The sequence below is a fragment of the Ipomoea triloba genome, chromosome 5, assembly GCF_003576645.1.
Source record: "Ipomoea triloba cultivar NCNSP0323 chromosome 5, ASM357664v1".
NCBI lineage: Eukaryota > Viridiplantae > Streptophyta > Magnoliopsida > Solanales > Convolvulaceae > Ipomoea > Ipomoea triloba.
The window spans coordinates 11,696,947-11,705,984 of NC_044920.1; the positions used below are offsets into that span (position 1 = coordinate 11,696,947).

Sequence of the window (9,038 nt, forward strand, 5' to 3'; positions counted from 1 at the left end):
ACAACTAATTACTGTGGGAGAAGAGTCGGTCCGGGCCGACCTAAGGGCCGTGGCCGAGATGAAGAAGGCGGTGCAAGAAAGGCGGCTAAGGGAGTTTCCTAAAAGGAGTTAGGTGGTGGAAGGTGGGAGATATGGAAGCAATGTCGAGATAGATTAGGAAAGTATCTAAATTTAATAAGGAAAGAGTTCCTAACTTGAATATGGTTGTTTAAAGTTTCCAAAGGCAGAAATCCCTCTTAGCATATATAAATAGGGGTTCAAAGCCTCGAGAGAGGCATAAGCAATTCACTACACTCAAATGCAATTTATAATACAAAAGAGGGTTGAGAAGTCACTCTAGTTTTCCGATCAAGCGTTAGTCGATCGGTGGTGTTGGCCTGCCGTTCGACCATCCACGGTTGATAAAACCAACATTGGCGTCGTCTGTGGGGATCGATCAAAAGGTTGTGTGGTTTCTAGTCGTCAAGGTTAGGGACAAGGTAGGATGCAACTTCAGGTGCAGGCTAATAGTACGACTGGTCAACCTGTTTCTCAGGGAAGGGACCTGCGAGAGCAGCTATCCCAACCCCTTGCTGGCGATTTGCGAGATCAGCTTAATCACTAGAGTGCTCGTGCTCAAAGCGAGCAAGTGCGAGTGGAGGATCATGCCATTGATGGGGTCCGAGTTGGGGAGGTACCCCCGCCTCTTCCACCAGTCTCACCTGAACAACCGAGCAACCTGGAATTCTTGGGGCGCTCATTGATAAGCACCAAGAATAGTCTGTTTTAAGGGTCATTTACGGGCTAGAATTGTATGGTTTATTACTCATTTCATAAGGATTTCATGCATTTAGACTCAGATGTGACCAAAACCTCTAACAAGAGCATGGAAGATGTTTTTAAGCTATTTTACAGCCAAAAGGAGGACTTAAGGCTAGAACTGAGCAGAAAATGAAGAAGCCATGAAGCAGGAGCCTCCCACGCAGCCTCACACGCATGTGGAGGGGCGTGGAATATTTCCAGTAGCTCCCCACACCCTCCACCACGCGTGTGGATTGATCGCGGAAGATTTCTTCAGGGCTCGACGCGTCGAGAGCCCTGTGACACCCTAAAAATCAACTTCGGGAAAATTGTCTATTTTGCCTCTATTTTGTTCCCACTATATAAGGCTCATTATCCCAAGCCCTAGGCAGCATATATTAGGTTTTAGATTAGGTTTTCTTGGGGTTTTTTCCCCTCTTGGGGGAAATTCCTTTTCGTCTAGGTTAGATTAGATTCAAGGGCAAGGATAAAGATTGGAATTTCAAGAACAAAGTGTAAAAGACTCCCCTCTTGAGGGTGGTAACTATTCTCTCCAACTCTTAATCTAATATTTGTTTCTTTGAGATTTCATTTCTTTTTCTAGTTTCTTTATTATGCTAGAGTAGATTAGAAAGGGGATTGGTGGCCCCGAAGCTAAACTATGTGGCTGATTTGATATTAAATTGCTTTTAGATTGTGAGCTTGTGATTGTTGGATGATAAACTTGTGTGGATGATGTTCATAATGCTTTGTGCCTAAGTGTGGCCACATTAGGTAGCAAACCCATAGGAAGTGTGTGTGTGCACGATAGCGGCCACTCACGAGTCTAACTCAGCCACATCTCTGCCCTTAGTTCGAAAGGACGAGGTCCGAGAGGAGTGGTAGACAAGGTGTTTGACAAAATGCCCCAACCGAATGAGGATGTGGGAGTCCAAGTGTGACGCCACTTGGTGGTGTGCCATGAACTCCCAAGCCAAATCCTAGTCCCTTACTTGCAAAACCAAGAGATAGTAGACCACATAGGTTAGCCACGAGCCCCAATCTCCACCTTACTTTTCCTTTAATTACAACCAACACAACCTTTCAAACCTTCCTACAAATGACATCCAATCTTAGCAAATCCCGTAACTCTTTCTTTTCAACCTCCTAAAGGCCAACACTAATTCGTTCCAATTTGTCATCCTCGAGAGACACGACACTCGGGGACTTTTCCTCGTTTTACCACCTACATCCACACCTCACCGCAATACTAAACATCAAAATGGCGCCGTTGCCGGGGATGGCAAACGGTTTTGAATTGTGTTGACGTTTTTGAAGTTGGATTTTAAGAGTTCTTGAATTGCTTTTTCTTTTGTTTAAATTTGTTTTCTTATTTTGATTATTTACTTGAAGAAGTGAGCTTACATTGTCTTGTATATCTTGTGCTCACTTGCAACTACTTCTAGTTGCAAAAGATTTGTTGTTGGTCAAGCTTTGTGCAGGGAATTTTATTGAAAATCAATTAGAAGCTTGCCAATGAGAGCTCAAATGCATCCCCATGGTTGCCCACACCATGAGGGTAATTCTTTAAACCATGTTCCACCCCAACCATATCCATATTATCCCCATTCCACCCATACTTACATTCCACCAACATATCACTATCCACCTCAAAACTCTTATCCATTTCCATATCACTACTTACCGCACCCAACTTCTTATCCATCTTATATACATAACCATCACCCACCACCATACACACATCCTATCCCACCGAATCAAAACGAATTTCCCCCACAATACTCCACTTATCAAAATGACTCGGTAAGCTCTAAAGAAATATTCCAAAACATAGAGAGTAAGTTTGCACTAATGATGAGAACAATCAACCCAAGCTATACTCCTGAGCCATTTTCGTTCCATAATTCCCACCCAAACAACCATTACCCATCTCCATCACAAATTCTTAAAGTAAACAATCCAACACATTTCCTTGAAACACCACCTTATAATTCATATTTTACCATACCCGATCCTTGTGATTATATCCCACTGGCCAAGGACGAAATCGAAATTCTTAAAGAGAAAATAGAAGTATTCACAAGAATGGCCAAGGAGGATACAGCTAACTTGAAAGCCGAAATTAGGAGCGAATTAAAGGATTATCTCGCTACACTCCGGGAAGAAAGACTTCCATTGGAGGAGATCGAAACAAAAATGCTAGCCATGTTGGAGGAGTTCATGAGGACAAGTTCATCACAGATAAGTTATCCACTTGAAGAAAATCTCTCAATTCTGGAAGCCAATCCAAGGATGGATACACAAAACGCTGGAAAAGAAGTAGGCAGTGAAGGGATGGTAGATTGTTATGCTCTAGTGCTAGAAGAAGTTCCAATTTTCGAATTGGAAAATCCAAAAGAGGTCGAGATGGAGAGCGATGATGAGAACATCGAAGTAGTGTGGGAAGATAAAGAGCCTACATATGGTAACATTCCTAAACCTTCTTGCATTAATGCTTTTGAAACTCCCTGCTCTCTTGATAGATTTACTTTTGACACTTGTTTGGATGACTCCCTTTCAAAATGCAACAATGATTTATATTCTTATGATACTGAATGTTTTTATTTCCGGGAGAATGATTCCATAGGCTTTGTTGACAATTTTATCAATGAGTGCGAAAGTCTTGATAAAAATACTCATGCTCCTTGTAAAGACGACTCCCTACACATTGATATTTCTATTACTTGCGACTATGATTGCTTTAATTTTTGGGAGGATGAGTGATATATTGGTTGGAAATCATTGGGATTCTAGTTTGTTTGAAGATGAATATGATAGTTTTAAATTCTTGGAAAATGAATCCTATGATTTGGGACGAGATGAGTTGATAGGTGAGGGGGATATTACTTCGTTATATTCTGAAAAAAGAAAGGGTGATTCTTTTAGACAATTAGAGTGGGAAAATGAGAATAGAGAGCGTGAGAAAGAGATGATGGATAAGGAGGGAATTTTCACGTTTGATTTGTTCGAGGGAATTGAGAGGGGTGATATGACATCCAGTGAAGGGATATGGTCCCAACTTTATGACAAAATTGATAAGAACATCAGGGGTGGAAGAGAGAATGACAAAATAAAGGGAGAGGACACTACCTTAGAGGAATCCAGGGGAGTGTTTGAGAACAAAAGTCTTACGATTACATACCATGCTCTTCTTTTATTTAGTTTCGAATTCAAGAATGTCCTCACCGCAATACTACACATCACTCACCCGGCTAGTAGATATTTACGAGCGAGAGGTACGCCTTCGTAAAGGGGGTGTGCCCCCGGTAGCTCAGCAAGTGAGGTACGTTCGGCCGGTGGAGCTAGAAAGGTCGACCGCTTCGCGCCAATCTCCAACTCGAGCGAGGTCGATGGAAATCTTAATGCACATAGGGTGCCAAGGGAGGTTGTTAGAAATAAAATTGTAATAGTTTTAATGAGCCAATTTTATTTTTTTTAGAAATCCCCTATTTTATTTTTGAGTGAAATCCTTTTTTGGTCCTTCGTTTATTGGACGTTGGACACATTTAGTCCGGTTTTATTAATTTTGCCACATTTTGTCCAAACTTAATAAATGTTGGACAATTTTAGTCCACCGTCCAAATTGAGGTTAAGTCTCTGTGAAGTAGAAGGGTAATTTTGTCCTTCCATGTCTAATTCTTCATCAGCTTTATATTTTAAAGTTCACCCGTGATATTTTCACCATTTGCAGACCCATGAAAGTTCAGACTACATTAATGCACCCATATGCAAATTGCAAAGTTCAACCCAAAGAGTGGTGTGCACGGCGCCGGCGGGGAGGAGTTCCGCAAAATTCAAGAATTATACGACAAGTTTGAATCTCTCTGTCAAATAACATATTTCCAGACTAAATTATACGTATTCAACAGATGAACTGCACAGGTCATCAACATATATAATCCAACATAACAATTTCTAATCAAATTATGTCAACTTTTTCATGCATTTTTTAAAATTCATATTATTCTTTTTCAAATAAAAATTCTCCTGAAAGAACCTTAGAGCTTGAATTAAAGACAATTATTTCCTATTCATCTTTCACTGTCACTATGTCCAACTGATGTAAATGAAACAAGGGCTTCACGCATCCTGCCAAAGGGAAAATTGGGTAAACATACAAAGATGAGTGAGACACCATCCATTATAGTCATACTGCCTCCTTTAAATTGCAGAAGAAAGATGAAAAAGTTAAAACTATACTCTTCCAAAAAATCAGAAATATGAAACTTTCAGAATCTGTAAAAGAAATTAGCACGGGAATAAGTTAGCCTAAAGCATCATACTTAATTATTTGAGTTACTTTTCTGCTGTACAGGTTAAATATGTGGACTTTAATTTCCCACCCTAACATCCAATCACAGCTTCTGGATCAACATAATTGCAATATCATAATGCAAATGGGAAATGGACATTCACAACAGCAGAGCAAAATGGTCAAAAATTACCTTGAGCAACTGCAATATTGTAAAAAAACCCAGAAAAATTACCTTGAGCAGCAGAAGTATTCATGTGAACCTGAGCATATTTCGAACCAAACTTAGGCATAAACCATTTATGGCTTCTCCTTCGCACAGCAAAGCCAACGACACTGGATGGTTTCCCCACCGAATCTACATATGGTGGTGGTGTCGGCGAGGTGATGACTGTGTTCTCTGAGGGTTTAAATTCTATTCAACAGATCCCACAAGAACCTTTGCTCCGGTGGCTCCGTCGCGGATAGTGACAGCTGATGGTGGACAGCCTTGCTCGACTGTGTCGATTAGGGTTTCGACCTCAATTGTTCCGGTTGAGACTCGGGTAAGCATTCGACCCGCATGCAGACTTGATCCCGTGGAACATCTCCTACGAGAGGTCTAGTAGACAGGCGGCATCCGAGGATTGCTCCGGGATGGCCGGGATCGTGGTAGGCGGTAATGGGTTGGGTAAGAAGCTCTGGGTTTGATCCAGGATCGTGGTCGCCTGGTCGGCGGTGATGGGTTGGGTAAGAATGTCTAGGTTTGGTAATGGTAGCAACGGGTTCTGAGAAAGGATCAGAAGATTTGCAAATGAGAATGGGTGTTGGGTTTATTGAGAGTCTAAGAGTATATTATATGGAGCAGAGAATATCCCGTAGATGGTGACTGAGGCTGTGTAGAAGAACACCAAAAAAGACAAAAATACCCTTCAATTTCACGGAAACTTAACGTCAATTTAGATGATTGACTAAAATTGTCCCAACATTTATTAAGTCTGGGCAAAATGTGGTAATAAAACCGGACTAAATGTGTCCAACCCTCAATAAATGTAGGACTAAAAAAAATTTCACTCTTTATTTTTAGAGTGTAGAGAGTTGACCCGGAAGTCAAGTTCATGACATTAGATTGGTTCGAATTATTATTTTATAGAGTTTTTTATGTCATGAGACTTGTAATTCGTTTGCTTCCACTATACACATGAGTATGTGTGATCCAATAGACAAGACTTAGATTATCTATACTGGAAGGCATGAGTTTAAATCCCATAAAGAGCATTTTAGCCTTTGAAGACCAAGGAGTGGAGCTAGTTTGCCACGGCCCAACTCCAAATAGGAAGTCAATATTTTGGTCAATGGAGGAACTCATGGAGCAACCTATGGAGCAAGTCAAGGTCCATGGAGCTAGTCAAGATCAAAAAGTCATAGCGGAGGAAGTCTTGAAACACTATCTCTACACCATACGCTACACAATGCAATGAAGGAACAAATACATTATCTTGGTGAATATAACCAATGAGTTGATATGGAGCATTGGCTAAAGGTTTGAACATACTACTTATTGGTCCAGCATTTGAATCCTAATAGCAACATTTTAATCACTAAAGACTAAGCTTGGGAGCTAGTTACACGGCTAAGCCTTTCTGGAGCTATTCTTGGTCAATGGAGTAACTCATGGAGCTAGTCAAGTCAACATGGAGCAAGTCAATGTCAATACACTACTACACAGACGGCTTTTAACGTGTCAATACACTACTACACAGACGGCTTTTAACGTGTCAATACACTACTACACAGACGGCTTTTAACGTCAGCTAAATAGACCCTTTAACGTCGGCTAAAAGTCGACGTTGTAAGTGTACACATACAACGTCGGCTACATGTTAACCGACGTTGTAAGGTACACATACAACGTCGGCTATTTACAAATAGCCGACGTTGTAGGTAACTTAAAAACAAATAAAATACCCTACAACGTCGGCTATTTACAAATAGCCGATGTTGTAGGTAACTTAAAAACAACTAAAATACCCTACAACGTCGGCTCTTTACAAATAGCTGACGTTGTAGGTAACTTAAAAACAAATAAAATACCCTACAACGTCGGCTATTTACAAATAGCCGACGTTGTAGGTAATTTGAAAACTACTAAAATACCCTACAACGTCGGCTATTTACAAATAGCCGACGTTGTAGGTAACTTAAAAACAAATAAAATACCCTACAACGTCGGCTATTTGTAAATAGCCGACGTTGTAGGTAATTTGAAAACTACTAAAATACCCTACAACGTCGGCTATTTACAAATAGCCGACGTTGTAGGTAACTTAAAAACAACTAAAATACCCTACAACGTCGGCTCTTTACAAATAGCTGACGTTGTAGGTAACTTAAAAACAAATAAAATACCCTACAACGTCGACTCTTTACAAATAGCCGACATTATAGGTAACTTAAAAACAAATAAAATACCCTACAACGTCGGCTCTTTACAAATAGCCGACGTTGTAGGTAATTTAAAAACAAAAAAAATTACCCTACAACGTCGGCTAATAAGACTAGCCGACGTTGTAGGGTAATTTTTTTTTTAATATTCATTTTATTTTTCTATTTACACCCAAAACCTGCTCAAATATATATAGCAATCACAATCACATTCAAAACATGTACAATTTATATTTATAATATCAAAATTAATAAAAGCAATAAATCTCACAATTGATAATAATTAATAATACAAGTTCATCAAAAATTATCTATATATAAATTGTGTTTCGCTTCCAAAATTTTTGCTATTGTTACTCACTGTATTATCCAAACAACTTATAGTATTTAGCTTCAAGTGCTGCTCTCTCCACAAATGTAAATGAGGACCACAAGAGACTGGTGCAAACCACCTTGGAGGTCCACCATCAGGCTTAATAATCTCTTTGGCTAATTCAAGATAATCCTTCACAGTTTGAGTCCCATATCCATCATCCCAGTAAACCTCCAACTTTTCTTGAGCACCATCCTTGTTCTTCTCCATCTTCTTCTCCTCCAACAAAGTCTAGTTTACTTATTATTTCCAGCACTCTGGTGCTCATGTCAATGCTCACATCAATAAGAATATGGGGCCTAAACCTGAATTTTACTAGCAAACAATTGACATGATGAATACGACATTACTAACCACAAAGAATATCTCACTTACATTATAAAGGATTGCTACAACAATAGGTAAATGTATGAACAACAATACCACGAAAACAAATATACGGCAATTACTAAACAGATAAACAAGCTAAGTAAAAGTTTAAAAAATTAAAGATCGCCTCTAACAGAAATTTTTAGCAACTTGTGAACACAAATGCACATGACGGGGGATTAAATGTTAATACCTTTAGAGCAAGGAATCTTTTGGGTAGTAGAGTAAATGTACTAAGCAGTTTTTTGATGGATTAAAGCAGTAGTAACAAGAGATCCTGAGGGAGGAACTGAAAGCTCAAAGCAGAACCATAAGAAAGATAAAAGTAAACTGTTATCAAAAAATAAATAAATAAACAAAATGACCGGCCATGTAATAATAAAAATTAAAACGAAAAAGAAAGAAAACACAGAGTGCCATGGTCCAAAAATTCATGATGCTCACATATCCTAAAGGAAATCCACATCCCCAAGTCCCAGAAAAATAAAAGACAAATCACACTTTGAAAATCCACTCCCTAGCTTTTCTTTTTCTCTTTTCATCAGTTTATAGTTACCTGAGGTTCTGAAAATTTGAGTCCTTCCATTTCCCCAAAGCTTTTGACTAGAAAATCACGCCTCTCTTGGAATGCTTTTACCATTGTTGCAACAGCTTCTCCACCAGCATATCCAAGCCCCAGAGCAGCAACACCTGCCTTCTGAGAAATGCTGTTGGCACCTGAAGTGAACTATACAATTGCAAATCCAATTAAATTATTCCATAGACAAGAATTGAAGCAATCATAATTTGGTTTCAGAAAGC

At 39.4% G+C, this 9,038-nt stretch overlaps 2 long non-coding RNA genes across 2 annotated transcripts; both read right to left on the reverse strand.

The window, feature by feature from the left end:
• Nucleotides 1-4,715: 4,715 nt before the first annotated feature.
• Nucleotides 4,716-5,886, reverse strand: LOC116020868. The gene is made up of 2 exons (XR_004098862.1): nt 5,307-5,886; nt 4,716-4,908 (listed from the first exon to the last, which is right to left on the reverse strand). It is a non-coding gene; the product is annotated as an uncharacterized LOC116020868 (long non-coding RNA).
• A 2,093-nt stretch (nt 5,887-7,979) lies between these two features.
• On the reverse strand, nt 7,980-8,960 carry LOC116021004. Its single transcript, XR_004098873.1, has 2 exons — nt 8,794-8,960; nt 7,980-8,183 (listed from the first exon to the last, which is right to left on the reverse strand). It is a non-coding gene; the product is annotated as an uncharacterized LOC116021004 (long non-coding RNA).
• Between the last annotated feature and the right edge of the window lie 78 nt (nt 8,961-9,038).